Genomic DNA, 20,764 nt, shown 5'->3' with positions numbered 1-20,764 from the left:
ACCAGTCAGCACCTTCAAGCTCACAACATCCCCTGGGTAGCAGCACACCAGTCAGAACCTTCAAACTCCAGCATCCCCTGGGTTACAGCACACCAGTCAGCACCTTCAAACTCCAGCATCCCCTGGGTAACAGCACACCAGTCAGCATCTTCAAACTCCAGCATCCCCTGGGTAACAGCACACCAGTCAGCATCTTCAAACTCCAGAATCCCCTGGGTAACAGCACACCAGTCAGCACCTTCAAACTCCAGCATCCCCTGGGTAACAGCACACCAGTCAGCACCTTCAAACTCCAGCATCCCCTGGGTAGCAGCACACCAGTCAGCACCTTCAAGCTCACAACATCCCCTGGGTAGCAGCACACCAGTCAGAACCTTCAAACTCCAGCATCCCCTGGGTTACAGCACACCAGTCAGCACCTTCAAACACTAGAATTCCCTGGGTAACAGCACACCAGTCAGCACCTTCAAACTCCAGCATCCCCTGGGTAACAGCACACCAGTCAGCACCTTCAAACACTAGAATTCCCTGGGTAACAGCACACCAGTCAGCACCTTCAAACTCCAGCATCCCCTGGGTAACAGCACACCAGTCAGCACCTGCAAACTCCAGCATCCCCTCGGTAACAGCACACCAGTCAGCACCTTCAAACTCCAGCATCCCCTGGGTAACAGCACACCAGTCAGCACCTTCAAACTCCAGCATCCCCTGGGTAACAGCACACCAGTCAGCATCTTCAAACTCCAGCATCCCCTGGGTAACAGCACACCAGTCAGCATCTTCAAACTCCAGCATCCCCTGGGTAACAGCACACCAGTCAGCACCTTCAAACTCCAGCATCCCCTGGGTAACAGCACACCAGTCAGCTTCTTCAAACACCAGCATCCCCTGGGTAACAGCACACCAGTCAGCACCTTCAAACTCCAACATCCCCTCGGTAACAGCACACCAGTCAGCATCTTCAAACACCAGCATCCCCTGGGTAACAGCACACCAGTCAGCATCTTCAAACTCCAGCATCCCCTGGGTAACAGCACACCAGTCAGCACCTTCAAACTCCAGCATCCCCTGGGTAACAGCACACCAGTCAGCATCTTCAAACTCCAACATCCCCTGGGTAACAGCACACCAGTCAGCATCTTCAAACTCCAGCATCCCCTGGGTAACAGCACACCAGTCAGCATCTTCAAACTCCAGCATCCCCTGGGTAACAGCACACCAGTCAGCATCTTCAAACTCCAACATCCCCTGGGTAACAGCACACCAGTCAGCATCTTCAATCTCCAGCATCCCCTGGGTAACAGCACACCAGTCAGCATCTTCAAACTCCAGCATCCCCTGGGTAACAGCACACCAGTCAGCATCTTCAAACTCCAGCATCCCCTGGGTAACAGCACACCAGTCAGCATCTTCAAACTCCAGCATCCCCTGGGTAACAGCACACCAGTCAGCATCTTCAATCTCCAGCATCCCCTGGGTAACAGCACACCAGTCAGCATCTTCAAACTCCAGCATCCCCTGCGTAACAGCACACCAGTCAGCACCTTCAAACTCCAGCATCCCCTGGGTAACAGCACACCAGTCAGTACCTTCAAACTCCAACATCCCCGAGGTAACAGCACACCAGTCAGCATCTTCAAACTCCAGCATCCCCTGGGTAACAGCACACCAGTCAGTACCTTCAAACTCCAACATCCCCGAGGTAACAGCACACCAGTGAGCACCTTCAAACTCCAACATCCCCTGGGTAACAGCACACCAGTCAGCATCTTCAAACTCCAGCATCCCCTGCGTAACAGCACACCAGTCAGCACCTTCAAACTCCAGCATCCCCTGGGTAACAGCACACCAGTCAGCACCTTCAAACTCCAACATCCCCGAGGTAACAGCACACCAGTCAGCATCTTCAAACTCCAGCATCCCCTGGGTGACAGCACACCAGTCAGCACCTTCAAACTCCCACATCCCCGAGGTAACAGCACACCAGTCAGCATCTTCAAACTCCAGCATCCTCTGCGTAACAGCACACCAGTCAGCATCTTCAAACCCCAGCATCCCCTGGGTAACAGCACACCAGTCAGCATCTTCAAACTCCAGCATCCTCTGCGTAAAAGCACACCAGTCAGCATCTTCAAACCCCAACATCCCCTGGGTAACAGCACACCAGTCAGCATCTTCAAACTCCAGCATCCTCTGCGTAACAGCACACCAGTCAGCACCTTCAAACTCCAGCATCCCCCGGGTAACAGCACACCAGTCAGCATCTTCAAACCCCAGCAACCTCTGGGTAACGGCACACCAGTCAGCATCTTCAAACTCCAGCATCCCCTGGGTAACAGCACACCAGTCAGCATCTTCAAACCCCAGCAACCTCTGGGTAACAGCACACCAGTAAGCATCTTCAAACTCCAGCATCCCCTGGGTAGCAGCACACCAGTCAGCATCTTCAAACTCCAGCATTCCCCTGGGTAACAGCACACCAGTCAGCACCTTCAAACTCCAGCATCCCCTGGGTAACAGCACACCAGTCAGCACCTTCAAACTCCAGCATTCCCCTGGGTAACAGCACACCAGTCAGCATCTTCAAACTCCAGCATCCTCTGCGTAACAGCACACCAGTCAGCATCTTCAAACCCCAGCATCCCCCGGGTAACAGCACACCAGTCAGCATCTTCAAACACCAGCATCCCCTGGGTAACAGCACACCAGTCAGCATCTTCAAACTCCAGCATCCCCTGGGTAACAGCACACCAGTCAGCACCTTCAAACTCCAGCATCCCCTGGGTAACAGCACACCAGTCAGCATCTTCAAACTCCAACATCCCCTGGGTAACAGCACACCAGTCAGCATCTTCAAACTCCAGCATCCCCTGGGTAACAGCACACCAGTCAGCATCTTCAAACTCCAGCATCCCCTGGGTAACAGCACACCAGTCAGCATCTTCAAACTCCAACATCCCCTGGGTAACAGCACACCAGTCAGCATCTTCAATCTCCAGCATCCCCTGGGTAACAGCACACCAGTCAGCATCTTCAAACTCCAGCATCCCCTGGGTAACAGCACACCAGTCAGCATCTTCAAACTCCAGCATCCCCTGGGTAACAGCACACCAGTCAGCATCTACAAACTCCAGCATCCCCTGGGTAACAGCACACCAGTCAGGATCTTCAATCTCCAGCATCCCCTGGGTAACAGCACACCAGTCAGCATCTTCAAACTCCAGCATCCCCTGCGTAACAGCACACCAGTCAGCACCTTCAAACACCAGCATCCCCTGGGTAACAGCACACCAGTCAGTACCTTCAAACTCCAACATCCCCGAGGTAACAGCACACCAGTCAGCATCTTCAAACTCCAGCATCCCCTGGGTAACAGCACACCAGTCAGCACCTTCAAGCTCCAGCATCCCCTGCGTAACAGCACACCAGTCAGCACCTTCAAACTCCAACATCCCCGAGGTAACAGCACACCAGTCAGCATCTTCAAACTCCAGCATCCTCTGCGTAACAGCACACCAGTCAGCATCTTCAAACCCCAGCATCCCCTGGGTAACAGCACACCAGTCAGCACCTTCAAACTCCAGCATCCCCTGGGTAACAGCACACCAGTCAGCATCTTCAAACCCCAGCAACCTCTGGGTAACAGCACACCAGTCAGCATCTTCAAACTCCAGCATCCCCTGGGTAACAGCACACCAGTCAGCATCTTCAAACTCCAGCATTCCCCTGGGTAACAGCACACCAGTCAGCACCTTCAAACTCCAGCATCCCCTGGGTAACAGCACACCAGTCAGCACCTTCAAACTCCAGCATCCCCTGGGTAACAGCACACCAGTCAGCACCTTCAAACTCCAGCATCCCCAGGGAAACAGCACACCAGGCAGCATCTTCAAACTCCAGCATTCCCATGGGTAACAGCACACCAGTCAGCACCTTCAAACTCCAGCATCCCCTGGGTAACAGCACACCAGTCAGCATCTTCAAACTCCAGCATCCCCTGGGTAACAGCACACCAGTCAGCATCTTCAAACTCCAGCATCCCCTGGGTGACAGCACACCAGTCAGCTTCTTCAAACTCCAGCATCCCCTGGGTAACAGCACACCAGTCAGCATCTTTAAACTCCAGCATCCCCTGGGTAACAGCACACCAGTCAGCATCTTCAAACTCCAGCATCCCCTGGGTGACAGCACACCAGTCAGCACCTTCAAACTCCAGCATCCCCTGGGTAACAGCACACCAGTCAGCATCTTCAAACTCCAGCATCCCCAGTGTAACAGCACACCAGTCAGCATCTTCAAACTCCAGCATCCCCTGGGTAACAGCACACCGGTCAGCACCTTCAAACTCCAACATCCCCTGGGTAACAGCACACCAGTCAGCACCTTCAAACTCCAGCATCCCCTGGGTAACAGCACACCAGTCAGCACCTTCAAACTCCAGCATCCCCTGGGTAACAGCACACCAGTCAGCATCTTCAAACTCCAGCATCCCCTGGGTAACAGCACACCAGTCAGCACCTACAAACTCCAGCATTCCCATGGGTAACAGCACACGAGTCAGCACCTTCAAACTCCAGCATCCCCTGGGTAACAGCACACCAGTCAGCACCTTCAAACTCCAGGATCCCCTAGGTTACAGCACACCAGTCAGCACCTTCAAACTCCAGCATCCCCTAGGTTACAGCACACCAGTCAGCATCTTCAAACTCCAGCATTCCCATCGGTAACAGCACACCAGTCAGCACCTTCAAACTCCAGCATCCCCTGGGTAACAGCACACCAGTCAGCACCTTCAAACTCCAGCATCCCCTGGGTAACAGCACACCAGTCAGCACCTTCAAACTCCAGCATCCCCTGGGTAACAGCACACCAGTCAGCACCTTCAAACGCCAGCATCCCCTGGGTAACAGCACACCAGTCAGCATCTTCAAACTCCAGCATCCACTGGGTAACATCACACCAGTCAGCACCTTCAAACTCCAGCATCCCCTGGGTAACAGCACACCAGTCAGCATCTTCAATCTCCAGCATCCCCTGGGTAACAGCACACCAGTCAGCACCTTCAAACTACAGCATCCCCTTGCTAACAGCACACCAATCAGCACCATCAAACCCCAGCATCCCCTGGGTAACAGCACACCAGTCAGCATCTTCAAACTCCAGCATTCCCTGGGTAACAGCACACCAGTCAGCACCTTCAAACTCCAGCATCCCCTTGCTAACAGCACACCAGTCAGCACCATCAAACCCCAGCATCCCCTGGGTAACAGCACACCAGTCAGCACCTTCAAACTCCAGCATTCCTCTGGGTAACAGCACACCAGTCAGCACCTTAAATCTCCAGCATCCCCTGGGTAATATCACACCAGTCAGCACCTTCAAAATCCAGCATCCCCTGGGTAACAGCACACCAGTCAGCACCTTCAAACTTCAGCATCCCCTGGGTAACAGCACACCAGTCAGCACCATCAAACTCCAGCATTCCCCTGGGTAACAACACACCAGTCAGCATCTTCAAACTCCAGCATCCCCTGGGGAACAGCACACCAGTCAGCACCTTCAATCTCCAGCATCCCATGGGTAATATCACACCAGTCAGCATCTTCAAACTCCAGCATCCCCTGGGTAACAGCACACCAGTCAGCACCATCAAACTCCAGCATCCCCGAGGTAACATCACACCAGTCAGCATCTTCAATCTCCAGCAACCCCTGGGTAACAGCACACCAGTCAGCATCTACAAACCCCAGCATCCCCTGGGTAATATCACACCAGTCAGCACCTTCAAACCCCAGCATCCCCTGGGTAACAGCACACCAATCAGCACCTTCAAACCCCAGCATCCCCTGGGGAACAGCACACCAATCAGCACCATCAAACCCCAGCATCCCCGGGGTAACAGCACACCAGTCAGCATCTTCAAACTCCAGCATCCCCTGGGTAATATCACACCAGTCAGCACCTTCAAACCCCAGCATCCCCTGGGTAACAGCACACCAATCAGCACCATCAAACCCCAGCATCCCCGGGGTAACAGCACACCAGTCAGTACCTTCAAACTCCAGAATCCCCTGGGTAACAGCATACCAGTCAGCATCTTCAATCTCCAGCATTCCCTGGGTAACTGCACACCAGTCAGCATCTTCAAACTCCAGCATCCCCTGGGTAACAGCACACCAGTCAGCATCTTCAATCTCCAGCATCCCCTGGGTAACTGCACACCGGTCATTATCTTCAAACTCACAGCATCCCATGGGTAACAGCACACCAGTCAGCATCTTCAATCCCCAGCATCCCCTGGGTAACAGCACACCAGTCAGCACCTTCAAACTCCAGCAACCCTGGGTAACAACACACCAGTCAGCATCTTCAAACTCTAGCATCCCCTGGGTAACAGCACACCAGTCAGCATCTTCAAACCCCAGCAACCTCTGGGTAACAGCACACCAGTCAGCATCTTCAAACTCCAGCATTCCCCTGGGTAACAGCACACCAGTCAGCACCTTCAAACTCCAGCATCCCCTGGGTAACAGCACACCAGTCAGCACCTTCAAACTCCAGCATTCCCTGGGTAACAGCACACCAGTCAGCACCTTCAAACTCCAGCATCCCCTGGGTAACAGCACACCAGTCAGCACCTTCAAACTCCAACATCCCCTGGGTAACAGCACACCAGTCAGCACCTTCAAACTCCAGCATCCCCTGGGTAACAGCACACCAGTCAGCACCTTCAAACTCCAGCATCCCCTGGGTAACAGCACACCAGTCAGCACCTTCAAACTCCAGCATCCCCAGGGAAACAGCACACCAGGCAGCATCTTCAAACTCCAGCATTCCCATGGGTAACAGCACACCAGTCAGCACCTTCAAACTCCAGCATCCCCTGGGTAACAGCACACCAGTCAGCATCTTCAAACTCCAGCATCCCCTGGGTGACAGCACACCAGTCAGCTTCTTCAAACTCCAGCATCCCCTGGGTAACAGCACACCAGTCAGCATCTTTAAACTCCAGCATCCCCTGGGTAACAGCACACCAGTCAGCATCTTCAAACTCCAGCATCCCCTGGGTGACAGCACACCAGTCAGCACCTTCAAACTCCAGCATCCCCTGGGTAACAGCACACCAGTCAGCATCTTCAAACTCCAGCATCCCCAGGGTAACAGCACACCAGTCAGCATCTTCAAACTCCAGCATCCCCTGGGTAACAGCACACCGGTCAGCACCTTCAAACTCCAACATCCCCTGGGTAACAGCACACCAGTCAGCACCTTCAAACTCCAGCATCCCCTGGGTAACAGCACACCAGTCAGCACCTTCAAACTCCAGCATCCCCTGGGTAACAGCACACCAGTCAGCATCTTCAAACTCCAGCATCCCCTGGGTAACAGCACACCAGTCAGCACCTACAAACTCCAGCATTCCCATGGGTAACAGCACACGAGTCAGCACCTTCAAACTCCAGCATCCCCTGGGTAACAGCACACCAGTCAGCACCTTCAAACTCCAGCATCCCCTGGGTAACAGCACACCAGTCAGCACCTTCAAACTCCAGCATCCCCTGGGTAACAGCACACCAGTCAGCACCTTCAAACTCCAGCATCCCCTGGGTAACAGCACACCAGTCAGCACCTTCAAACGCCAGCATCCCCTGGGTAACAGCACACCAGTCAGCATCTTCAAACTCCAGCATCCACTGGGTAACATCACACCAGTCAGCACCTTCAAACTCCAGCATCCCCTGGGTAACAGCACACCAGTCAGCATCTTCAATCTCCAGCATCCCCTGGGTAACAGCACACCAGTCAGCACCTTCAAACTACAGCATCCCCTTGCTAACAGCACACCAATCAGCACCATCAAACCCCAGCATCCCCTGGGTAACAGCACACCAGTCAGCAACTTCAAACTCCAGCATTCCCTGGGTAACAGCACACCAGTCAGCACCTTCAAACTCCAGCATCCCCTTGCTAACAGCACACCAGTCAGCACCATCAAACCCCAGCATCCCCTGGGTAACAGCACACCAGTCAGCACCTTCAAACTCCAGCATTCCTCTGGGTAACAGCACACCAGTCAGCACCTTAAATCTCCAGCATCCCCTGGGTAATATCACACCAGTCAGCACCTTCAAAATCCAGCATCCCCTGGGTAACAGCACACCAGTCAGCACCTTCAAACTCCAGCATCCCCTGGGTAACAGCACACCAGTCAGCACCATCAAACTCCAGCATTCCCCTGGGTAACAACACACCAGTCAGCATCTTCAAACTCCAGCATCCCCTGGGGAACAGCACACCAGTCAGCACCTTCAATCTCCAGCATCCCCTGGGTAATATCACACCAGTCAGCATCTTCAAACTCCAGCATCCCCTAGTGTACAGCACACCAGTCAGCATCTTCAAACTCCAGCATCCCCTGGGTAACAGCACAACAGTCAGCACCATCAAACTCCAGCATCCCCGAGGTAACATCACACCAGTCAGCATCTTCAATCTCCAGCAACCCCTGGGTAACAGCACACCAGTCAGCATCTACAAACCCCAGCATCCCCTGGGTAATATCACACCAGTCAGCACCTTCAAACCCCAGCATCCCCTGGGTAACAGCACACCAATCAGCACCTTCAAACCCCAGCATCCCCTGGGGAACAGCACACCAATCAGCACCATCAAACCCCAGCATCCCCGGGGTAACAGCACACCAGTCAGCATCTTCAAACTCCAGCATCCCCTGGGTAATATCACACCAGTCAGCACCTTCAAACCCCAGCATCCCCTGGGTAACAGCACACCAGTCAGTACCTTCAAACTCCAGAATCCCCTGGGTAACAGCATACCAGTCAGCATCTTCAATCTCCAGCATTCCCTGGGTAACTGCACACCAGTCAGCATCTTCAAACTCCAGCATCCCCTGGGTAACAGCACACCAGTCAGCATCTTCAATCTCCAGCATCCCCTGGGTAACTGCACACCGGTCATTATCTTCAAACTCACAGCATCCCCTGGGTAACAGCACACCAGTCAGCCCCTTCAATCTCACAACATCCCCGAGGTAACAGCACACCAGTCAGCACCTTCAAACGCCAGCATCCCCTGGGTAACAGCACACCAGTCAGCACCTTCAAACTCCAGCATCCCCTGGGTAACAGCACACCAGTCAGCACCTTCAAACTCCAGCATCCCCTGGGTAACAGCACACCAGTCAGCACCTTCAAGCTCACAACATCCCCGAGGTAACAGCACACCAGTCAGCACCTTCAAACGCCAGCATCCCCTGGGTAACAGCACACCAGTCAGCACCTTCAAACTCCAGCATCCCCTGGGTAACAGCACACCAGTCAGCATCTTCAAACTCCAACATCCCCTGGGTAACAGCACACCAGTCAGCACCTTCAAACTCCAGCATCCCCTGGGTAACAGCAGACCAGTAAGCACCTTCAAACGCCAGCATCCCCTGGGTAACAGCACACCAGTCAGCATCTTCAAACTCCAGCATCCCCTGGGTAACAGCACACCAGTCAGCATCTTCAATCTCCAGCATCCCCTGGGTAACTGCACACCGGTCATTATCTTCAAACTCACAGCATCCCCTGGGTAACAGCACACCAGTCAGCATCTTCAATCCCCAGCATCCCCTGGGTAACAGCACACCAGTCAGCACCTTCAAACTCCAGCAACCCTGGGTAACAACACACCAGTCAGCATCTTCAAACTCTAGCATCCCCTGGGTAACAGCACACCAGTCAGCACCTTCAAACTCCAGCATCCCCTGGGTTACAGCACACCAGTCAGCATCTTCAAACTCCAGCATCCCCTGGGTAACAGCACACCAGTCAGCATCTTCAAACTCCACCATCCCCAGGGTAACTGCACACCAGTCAGCACCTTCAAACTCCAGCATCCCCTGGGGAACAGCACACCAGGCAGCATCTTCAAACTCTAGCATCCGCTAGGTTACAGCACACCAGTCAGCATCTTCAAACTCCAGCATCCCCTGGGTAACAGCACACCAGTCAGCATCTTCAAACTCCACCATCCCCTGGGTAACAGCACACCAGTCAGCATCTTCAAACTCCAGCATCCCCTGGGTAACTGCACACCAGTCAGCACCTTCAAACTCCAGCATCCCCAGGGTAACAGCACACCAGTCAGCACCTTCAAACTACAGCATCCCCTAGGTTACAGCACACCAGTCAGCATCTTCAAACTCTAGCATCCGCTAGGTTACAGCACACCAGTCAGCATCTTCAAACTCCAACATCCTCTGCTTAACAGCACACCAGTCAGCACCATCAAACCCCAGCATCCCCTGTGTAACAGCACACCAGTCAGCATCTTCAAACTCCAGCATCCCCTGGGTAACAGCACACCAGTCAGCACCTTCAAACTCCAGCATTCCCCTGGGTAACAGCACACCAGTCAGCATCTTCAATCTCCAGCATCCCCTTGGTGACAGCACACCAGTCAGCATCTTCAAACTCCAGCATCCCCTGGGTAACAGCACACCAGTCAGCACCTTCAAACTCCAGAATCCCCTGGGTAACAGCACACCAGTCAGCATCTTCAAACTCCAGCATCCCCTGGGTAACAGCACACCAGTCAGCACCTTCAACTCCAGCATCCCCTGGGTAACAGCACACCAGTCAGCATCTTCAATCTCCAGCATCCCCTGTGTAACAGCACACCAGTCAGCATCTTCAATCTCCAGCATCCCCAGGGTAACAGCACACCAGTCAGCATCTTCAATCTCCAGCATCACCTGGGTAACGGCACACCAGTCAGCATCTTCAAACTCCAGCATCCACTGGGTAACAGCACACCAGTCAGCATCTTCTAACTCCAGAATCCCCTGGGTAACAGCACACCAGTCAGCATCTTCAAACTCCAGCATCCCCTCGGTAACAGCACACCAGTCAGCACCTTCAAACCCCAGCATCCCCTGGGTAACAGCACACCAGTCATCATCTTCAATCTCCAGCATCCCCTCGGTAACAGCACACCAGTCAGCACCTTCAAACTCCAGAATCCCCTGGGTAACAGCACACCAGTCAGCATCTTCAAACACTAGAATTCCCTGGGTAACAGCACACCAGTCAGCACCTTCAAGCTCACAACATCCCCGAGGTAACAGCACACCAGTCAGCACCTTCAAACGCCAGCATCCCCTGGGTAACAGCACACCAGTCAGCACCTTCAAACTCCAGCATCCCCTGGGTAACAGCACACCAGTCAGCACCTTCAAACTCCAACATCCCCTGGGTAACAGCACACCAGTCAGCACCTTCAAACTCCAGCATCCCCTGGGTAACAGCACACCAGTCAGCATCTTCAAACACTAGAATTCCCTGGGTAACAGCACACCAATCAGCACCTTCAAGCTCACAACATCCCCGAGGTAACAGCACACCAGTCAGCACCTTCAAACGCCAGCATCCCCTGGGTAACAGCACACCAGTCAGCACCTTCAAACTCCAGCATCCCCTGGGTAACAGCACACCAGTCAGCACCTTCAAACTCCAACATCCCCTGGGTAACAGCACACCAGTCAGCACCTTCAAACTCCAGCATCCCCTGGGTAACAGCACACCAGTCAGCACCTTCAAGCTCACAACATCCCCGAGGTAACAGCACACCAGTCAGCACCTTCAAACGCCAGCATCCCCTGGGTAACAGCATACCAGTCAGCACCTTCAAACTCCAGCATCCCCTGGGTAACAGCACACCAGTCAGCATCTTCAAACTCCAACATCCCCTGGGTAACAGCACACCAGTCAGCACCTTCAAACTCCAGCATCCCCTGGGTAACAGCAGACCAGTAAGCACCTTCAAACGCCAGCATCCCCTGGGTAACAGCACACCAGTCAGCACCTTCAAACTCCAGCATCCCCAGGGTAACAGCACACCAGTCAGCATCTTCAAACTCCAGCATTCCCATGGGTAACAGCACACCAGTCAGCACCTTCAAACTCCAGAATTCCCTGGGTAACAGCACACCAGTCAGCATCTTCAAACTCCAGCATCCCCTGGGTAACATCACACCAGTCAGCATCTTCAAACTCCAGCATCCCCTGGGTAACAGCACACCAGTCAGCAACTTCAAACTCCAGCATCCCCTGGGTAACAGCACACCAGTCAGCACCTTCAAACTCCAGCATCCCCTGGGTAACAACACACCAGTCAGCAACTTCAAGCTCACAACATCCCCTGGGTAACAGCACACCAGTCAGCACCTTCAAACTCCAGCATCCCCTGGGTAACGGCACACCAGTCAGCACCTTCAAACTCCAGAATCCCCTGGGTAACGGCATACCAGTCAGCATCTTCAAACTCCAGCATCCCCTGGGTAACAGCACACCAGTCAGCATCTTCAAACTCCAGCATCCCCTGGGTAACAGCACACCAGTGAGTACCTTCAAACTCCAGCATCCCCTGGGTAACAGCACACCAGTCAGCACCTTCAAACTCCAGCATCCACTGGGTAACAGCACACCAGTCAGCACCTTCAAACTCCAGCATCCCCTGGGTAACAGCACACCAGTCAGCTCCTTCAAACTCCAGCATCCCCTGGGTAACAGCACACCAGTCAGCACCTTCAAGCTCACAACATCCCCTGGGTAGCAGCACACCAGTCAGCTCCTTCAAACTCCAGCATCCCCTGGGTAACAGCACACCAGTCAGCACCTTCAAACTCCAGCATCCCCTGGGTAACAGCACACCAGTCAGCACCTTCAAACTCCAGCATCCCCTGGGTAACAGCACACCAGTCAGCACCTTCAAGCTCACAACATCCCCTGGGTAGCAGCACACCAGTCAGCTCCTTCAAACTCCAGCATCCCCTGGGTAACAGCACACCAGTGAGCACCTTCAAACTCCAGCATCCCCTGGGTAACAGCACACCAGTCAGCACCTTCAAACTCCAGCATCCACTGGGTAACAGCACACCAGTCAGCACCTTCAAACTCCAGCATCCCCTGGGTAACAGCACACCAGTCAGCTCCTTCAAACTCCAGAATCCACTGGGTAACAGCACACCAGTCAGCACCTTCAAGCTCACAACATCCCCTGGGTAGCAGCACACCAGTCAGCTCATTCAAACTCCAGCATCCCCTGGGTAACAGCACACCAGTCAGCACCTTCAAACTCCAACATCCCCTGGGTAACAGCACACCAGTCAGCACCTTCAAACTCCAGCATCCCCTGGGTAACAGCACACCAGTCAGCACCTTCAAACTCCAGCATCCCCTGGGAAACACCACACCAGTCAGCACCTTCAAACTCCAGCATCCCCTGGGTAACAGCACACCAGTCAGCACCTTCAAACACCAGCATCCCCTGGGTAACAGCACACCAGTCAGCACCTTCAAACTCCAGCATCCCCTGGGTAACAGCACACCAGTCAGCACCTTCAAACTCCAGCATCCCCTGGGTAACAGCACACCAGTCAGCACCTTCAAGCTCACAACATCCCCGAGGTAACAGCACACCAGTCAGCACCTTCAAACGCCAGCATCCCCTGGGTAACAGCACACCAGTCAGCACCTTCAAACTCCAGCATCCCCTGGGTAACAGCACACCAGTCAGCATCTTCAAACTCCAACATCCCCTGGGTAACAGCACACCAGTCAGCACCTTCAAACTCCAGCATCCCCTGGGTAACAGCAGACCAGTAAGCACCTTCAAACGCCAGCATCCCCTGGGTAACAGCACACCAGTCAGCATCTTCAAACTCCAGCATCCCCTGGGTAACAGCACACCAGTCAGCATCTTCAATCTCCAGCATCCCCTGGGTAACTGCACACCGGTCATTATCTTCAAACTCACAGCATCCCCTGGGTAACAGCACACCAGTCAGCACCTTCAAACTCTAGCATCCCCTGGGTAACAGCACACCAGTCAGCACCTTCAAACTCCAGCATCCCCTGGGTTACAGCACACCAGTCAGCATCTTCAAACTCCAGCATCCCCTGGGTAACAGCACACCAGTCAGCATCTTCAAACTCCACCATCCCCAGGGTAACTGCACACCAGTCAGCACCTTCAAACTCCAGCATCCCCTGGGGAACAGCACACCAGGCAGCATCTTCAAACTCTAGCATCCGCTAGGTTACAGCACACCAGTCAGCATCTTCAAACTCCAGCATCCCCTGGGTAACAGCACACCAGTCAGCATCTTCAAACTCCACCATCCCCTGGGTAACAGCACACCAGTCAGCATCTTCAAACTCCAGCATCCCCTGGGTAACTGCACACCAGTCAGCACCTTCAAACTCCAGCATCCCCAGGGTAACAGCACACCAGTCAGCACCTTCAAACTACAGCATCCCCTAGGTTACAGCACACCAGTCAGCATCTTCAAACTCTAGCATCCGCTAGGTTACAGCACACCAGTCAGCATCTTCAAACTCCAACATCCTCTGCTTAACAGCACACCAGTCAGCACCATCAAACCCCAGCATCCCCTGTGTAACAGCACACCAGTCAGCATCTTCAAACTCCAGCATCCCCTGGGTAACAGCACACCAGTCAGCACCTTCAAACTCCAGCATTCCCCTGGGTAACAGCACACCAGTCAGCATCTTCAATCTCCAGCATCCCCTTGGTGACAGCACACCAGTCAGCATCTTCAAACTCCAGCATCCCCTGGGTAACAGCACACCAGTCAGCACCTTCAAACTCCAGAATCCCCTGGGTAACAGCACACCAGTCAGCATCTTCAAACTCCAGCATCCCCTGGGTAACAGCACACCAGTCAGCACCTTCAACTCCAGCATCCACTGGGTAGCAGCACACCAGTCAGCATCTTCAAACTCCAGCATCCCCTCGGTAACAGCACACCAGTCAGCATCTTCAAACTCCAGCATCCCCTGCGTAACAGCACACCAGTCAGCATCTTCAAACTCCAGCATCCACTGGGTAGCAGCACACCAGTCAGCATCTTCAAACTCCAGCATCCCCTCGGTAACAGCACACCAGTCAGCACCTTCAAACCCCAGCATCCCCTGGGTAACAGCACACCAGTCATCATCTTCAATCTCCAGCATCCCCTCGGTAACAGCACACCAGTCAGCATCTTCAAACTCCAGCATCCCCTCGGTAACAGCACACCAGTCAGCACCTTCAAACCCCAGCATCCCCTGGGTAACAGCACACCAGTCAGCATCTTCAATCTCCAGCATCCCCTGCGTAACAGCACACCAGTCAGCATCTTCAAACTCCAGCATCCACTGGGTAGCAGCACACCAGTCAGCATCTTCAAACTCCAGCATCCCCTCGGTAACAGCACACCAGTCAGCACCTTCAAACCCCAGCATCCCCTGGGTAACAGCACACCAGTCATCATCTTCAATCTCCAGCATCCCCTCGGTAACAGCACACCAGTCAGCACCTTCAAACTCCAGAATCCCCTGGGTAACAGCACACCAGTCAGCATCTTCAAACACTAGAATTCCCTGGGTAACAGCACACCAGTCAGCACCTTCAAGCTCACAACATCCCCGAGGTAACAGCACACCAGTCAGCTCCTTCAAACGCCAGCATCCCCTGGGTAACAGCACACCAGTCAGCACCTTCAAACTCCAGCATCCCCTGGGTAACAGCACACCAGTCAGCACCTTCAAACTCCAACATCCCCTGGGTAACAGCACACCAGTCAGCACCTTCAAACTCCAGCATCCCCTGGGTAACAGCACACCAGTCAGCATCTTCAAACACTAGAATTCCCTGGGTAACAGCACACCAATCAGCACCTTCAAGCTCACAACATCCCCGAGGTAACAGCACACCAGTCAGCACCTTCAAACGCCAGCATCCCCTGGGTAACAGCACACCAGTCAGCACCTTCAAACTCCAGCATCCCCTGGGTAACAGCACACCAGTCAGCACCTTCAAACTCCAACATCCCCTGGGTAACAGCACACCAGTCAGCACCTTCAAACTCCAGCATCCCCTGGGTAACAGCACACCAGTCAGCACCTTCAAGCTCACAACATCCCCGAGGTAACAGCACACCAGTCAGCACCTTCAAACTCCAGCATCCCCTGGGTAACAGCACACCAGTCAGCATCTTCAAACTCCAACATCCCCTGGGTAACAGCACACCAGTCAGCACCTTCAAACTCCAGCATCCCCTGGGTAACAGCAGACCAGTAAGCACCTCCAAACGCCAGCATCCCCTGGGTAACAGCACACCAGTCAGCACCTTCAAACTCCAGCATCCCCAGGGTAACAGCACACCAGTCAGCATCTTCAAACTCCAGCATTCCCATGGGTAACAGCACACCAGTCAGCACCTTCAAACTCCAGAATTCCCTGGGTAACAGCACACCAGTCAGCATCTTCAAACTCCAGCATCCCCTGGGTAACATCACACCAGTCAGCATCTTCAAACTCCAGCATCCCCTGGGTAACAGCACACCAGTCAGCAACTTCAAACTCCAGCATCCCCTGGGTAACAGCACACCAGTCAGCACCTTCAAACTCCAGCATCCCCTGGGTAACAACACACCAGTCAGCAACTTCAAGCTCACAACATCCCCTGGGTAACAGCACACCAGTCAGCACCTTCAAACTCCAGCATCCCCTGGGTAACGGCACACCAGTCAGCATCTTCAAACTCCAGCATCCCCTGGGTAACAGCACACCAGTGAGTACCTTCAAACTCCAGCATCCCCTGGGTAACAGCACACCAGTCAGCACCTTCAAACTCCAGCATCCACTGGGTAACAGCACACCAGTCAGCACCTTCAAACTCCAGCATCCCCTGGGTAACAGCACACCAGTCAGCTCCTTCAAACTCCAGCATCCCCTGGGTAACAGCACACCAGTCAGCACCTTCAAGCTCACAACATCCCCTGGGTAGCAGCACACCAGTCAGCTCCTTCAAACTCCAGCATCCCCTGGGTAACAGCACACCAGTCAGCACCTTCAAACTCCAGCATCCCCTGGGTAACAGCACACCAGTCAGCACCTTCAAACTCCAGCATCCCCTGGGTAACAGCACACCAGTCAGCACCTTCAAGCTCACAACATCCCCTGGGTAGCAGCACACCAGTCAGCTCCTTCAAACTCCAGCATCCCCTGGGTAACAGCACACCAGTCAGCACCTTCAAACTCCAGCATCCCCTGGGTAACAACACACTAGTCAGCACCTTCAAACTCCAGCATCCCCTGGGTAACAGCACACCAGTGAGCACCTTCAAACTCCAGCATCCCCTGGGTAACAGCACACCAGTCAGCACCTTCAAACTCCAGCATCCACTGGGTAACAGCACACCAGTCAGCACCTTCAAACTCCAGCATCCCCTGGGTAACAGCACACCAGTCAGCTCCTTCAAACTCCAGCATCCCCTGGGTAACAGCACACCAGTCAGCACCTTCAAGCTCACAACATCCCCTGGGTAGCAGCACACCAGTCAGCTCATTCAAACTCCAGCATCCCCTGGGTAACAGCACACCAGTCAGCATCTTCAAGCTCACAACATCCCCTGGGTAACAGCACTCCAGGCAGCATCTTCAAACTCCTGCATCCCCAGGGTAACAGCACACCAGTCAGCACCTTCAAACTCCAGCATCCCCTGGGTAACAGCACACCAGTCAGCACCTTCAAACTCCAGCATCCCCTGGGTAACAGCACACCAGTCAGCACCTTCAAACTCCAGCATCCCCTGGGAAACACCACACCAGTCAGCACCTTCAAACTCCAGCATCCCCTGGGTAACTGCACACCAGTCAGCACCTTCAAACACCAGCATCCCCTGGGTAACAGCACACCAGTCAGCATCTTCAAACTCCAGCATCCCCTGGGTAACAACACACCAGTCAGCACCTTCAAACTCCAGCATCCCCTGGGTAACAACACACCAGTCAGCACCTTCAAACTCCAGCATCCCCTGGGTAACAGCACACCAGTCAGCATCTTCAAACTCCAGCATCCCCTGGGTAACAGCACACCAGTCAGCATCTTCAATCTCCAGCATCCCCTGGGTAACAGCACACCAGTCAGCATCTTCAATCTCCAGCATCCCCTGGGTAACAGCACACCAGTCAGCATCTTCAATCTCCAGCATCCCCTGGGTAACAGCACACCAGTCAGCACCTTCAAACTCCAGCATCCCCTGGGTAACAGCACACCAGTCAGCATCTTCAAACTCCAACATCCCCTGGGTAACAGCACACCAGTCAGCACCTTCAAACTCCAGCATCCCCTGGGTAACAGCAGACCAGTAAGCACCTTCAAACGCCAGCATCCCCTGGGTAACAGCACACCAGTCAGCATCTTCAAACTCCAGCATCCCCTGGGTAACAGCACACCAGTCAGCATCTTCAATCTCCAGCATCCCCTGGGTAACTGCACACCGGTCATTATCTTCAAACTCACAGCATCCCCTGGGTAACAGCACACCAGTCAGCATCTTCAATCCCCAGCATCCCCTGGGTAACAGCACACCAGTCAGCACCTTCAAACTCCAGCAACCCTGGGTAACAACACACCAGTCAGCATCTTCAAACTCTAGCATCCCCTGGGTAACAGCACACCAGTCAGCACCTTCAAACTCCAGCATCCCCTGGGTTACAGCACACCAGTCAGCATCTTCAAACTCCAGCATCCCCTGGGTAACAGCACACCAGTCAGCATCTTCAAACTCCACCATCCCCAGGGTAACTGCACACCAGTCACCACCTTCAAACTCCAGCATCCCCTGGGGAACAGCACACCAGGCAGCATCTTCAAACTCTAGCATCCGCTAGGTTACAGCACACCAGTCAGCATCTTCAAACTCCAGCATCCCCTGGGTAACAGCACACCAGTCAGCATCTTCAAACTCCACCATCCCCTGGGTAACAGCACACCAGTCAGCATCTTCAAACTCCAGCATCCCCTGGGTAACTGCACACCAGTCAGCACCTTCAAACTCCAGCATCCCCAGGGTAACAGCACACCAGTCAGCACCTTCAAACTACAGCATCCCCTAGGTTACAGCACACCAGTCAGCATCTTCAAACTCTAGCATCCGCTAGGTTACAGCACACCAGTCAGCATCTTCAAACTCCAACATCCTCTGCTTAACAGCACACCAGTCAGCACCATCAAACCCCAGCATCCCCTGTGTAACAGCACACCAGTCAGCATCTTCAAACTCCAGCATCCCCTGGGTAACAGCACACCAGTCAGCACCTTCAAACTCCAGCATTCCCCTGGGTAACAGCACACCAGTCAGCATCTTCAATCTCCAGCATCCCCTTGGTGACAGCACACCAGTCAGCATCTTCAAACTCCAGCATCCCCTGGGTAACAGCACACCAGTCAGCACCTTCAAACTCCAATATCCCCTGGGTAACAGCACACCAGTCAGCACCTTCAAACTCCAGAATCCCGTGGGTAACAGCACACCAGTCAGCATCTTCAAACTCCAGCATCCCCTGGGTAACAGCACACCAGTCAGCACCTTCAAACTCCAGCATCCCCTCGGTAACAGCACACCAGTCAGCATCTTCAATCTCCAGCATCCCCTGTGTCACAGCACACCAGTCAGCATCTTCAATCTCCAGCATCCACAGGGTAACAGCACACCAGTCAGCATCTTCAATCTCCAGCATCACCTGGGTAACGGCACACCAGTCAGCATCTTCAATCTCCAGCATCCCCTGCGTAACAGCACACCAGTCAGCATCTTCAAACTCCAGCATCCACTGGGTAACAGCACACCAGTCAGCATCTTCTAACTCCAGAATCCCCTGGGTAACAGCACACCAGTCAGCATCTTCAAACTCCAGCATCCCCTCGGTAACAGCACACCAGTCAGCACCTTCAAACCCCAGCATCCCCTGGGTAACAGCACACCAGTCATCATCTTCAATCTCCAGCATCCCCTCGGTAACAGCACACCAGTCAGCACCTTCAAACTCCAGAATCCCCTGGGTAACAGCACACCAGTCAGCATCTTCAAACACTAGAATTCCCTGGGTAACAGCACACCAGTCAGCACCTTCAAGCTCACAACATCCCCGAGGTAACAGCACACCAGTCAGCACCTTCAAACGCCAGCATCCCCTGGGTAACAGCACACCAGTCAGCACCTTCAAACTCCAGCATCCCCTGGGTAACAGCACACCAGTCAGCACCTTCAAACTCCAACATCCCCTGGGTAACAGCACACCAGTCAGCACCTTCAAACTCCAGCATCCCCTGGGTAACAGCACACCAGTCAGCACCTTCAAGCTCACAACATCCCCGAGGTAACAGCACACCAGTCAGCACCTTCAAACGCCAGCATCCCCTGGGTAACAGCACACCAGTCAGCACCTTCAAACTCCAGCATCCCCTGGGTAACAGCACACCAGTCAGCATCTTCAAACTCCAACATCCCCTGGGTAACAGCACACCAGTCAGCACCTTCAAACTCCAGCATCCCCTGGGTAACAGCAGACCAGTAAGCACCTTCAAACGCCAGCATCCCCTGGGTAACAGCACACCAGTCAGCACCTTCAAACTCCAGCATCCCCAGGGTAACAGCACACCAGTCAGCATCTTCAAACTCCAGCATTCCCATGGGTAACAGCACACCAGTCAGCACCTTCAAACTCCAGAATTCCCTGGGTAACAGCACACCAGTCAGCATCTTCAAACTCCAGCATCCCCTGGGTAACATCACACCAGTCAGCATCTTCAAACTCCAGCATCCCCTGGGTAACAGCACACCAGTCAGCAACTTCAAACTCCAGCATCCCCTGGGTAACAGCACACCAGTCAGCACCTTCAAACTCC

Source organism: Chiloscyllium plagiosum, unplaced genomic scaffold, assembly GCF_037043375.1.
Source record: "Chiloscyllium plagiosum isolate Xiang-an unplaced genomic scaffold, Cpla_swu_hap1 HiC_scaffold_31, whole genome shotgun sequence".
Taxonomy (NCBI): Eukaryota; Metazoa; Chordata; class Chondrichthyes; order Orectolobiformes; family Hemiscylliidae; genus Chiloscyllium; species Chiloscyllium plagiosum.
Note: the sequence above shows the minus strand (reverse complement) of the source record.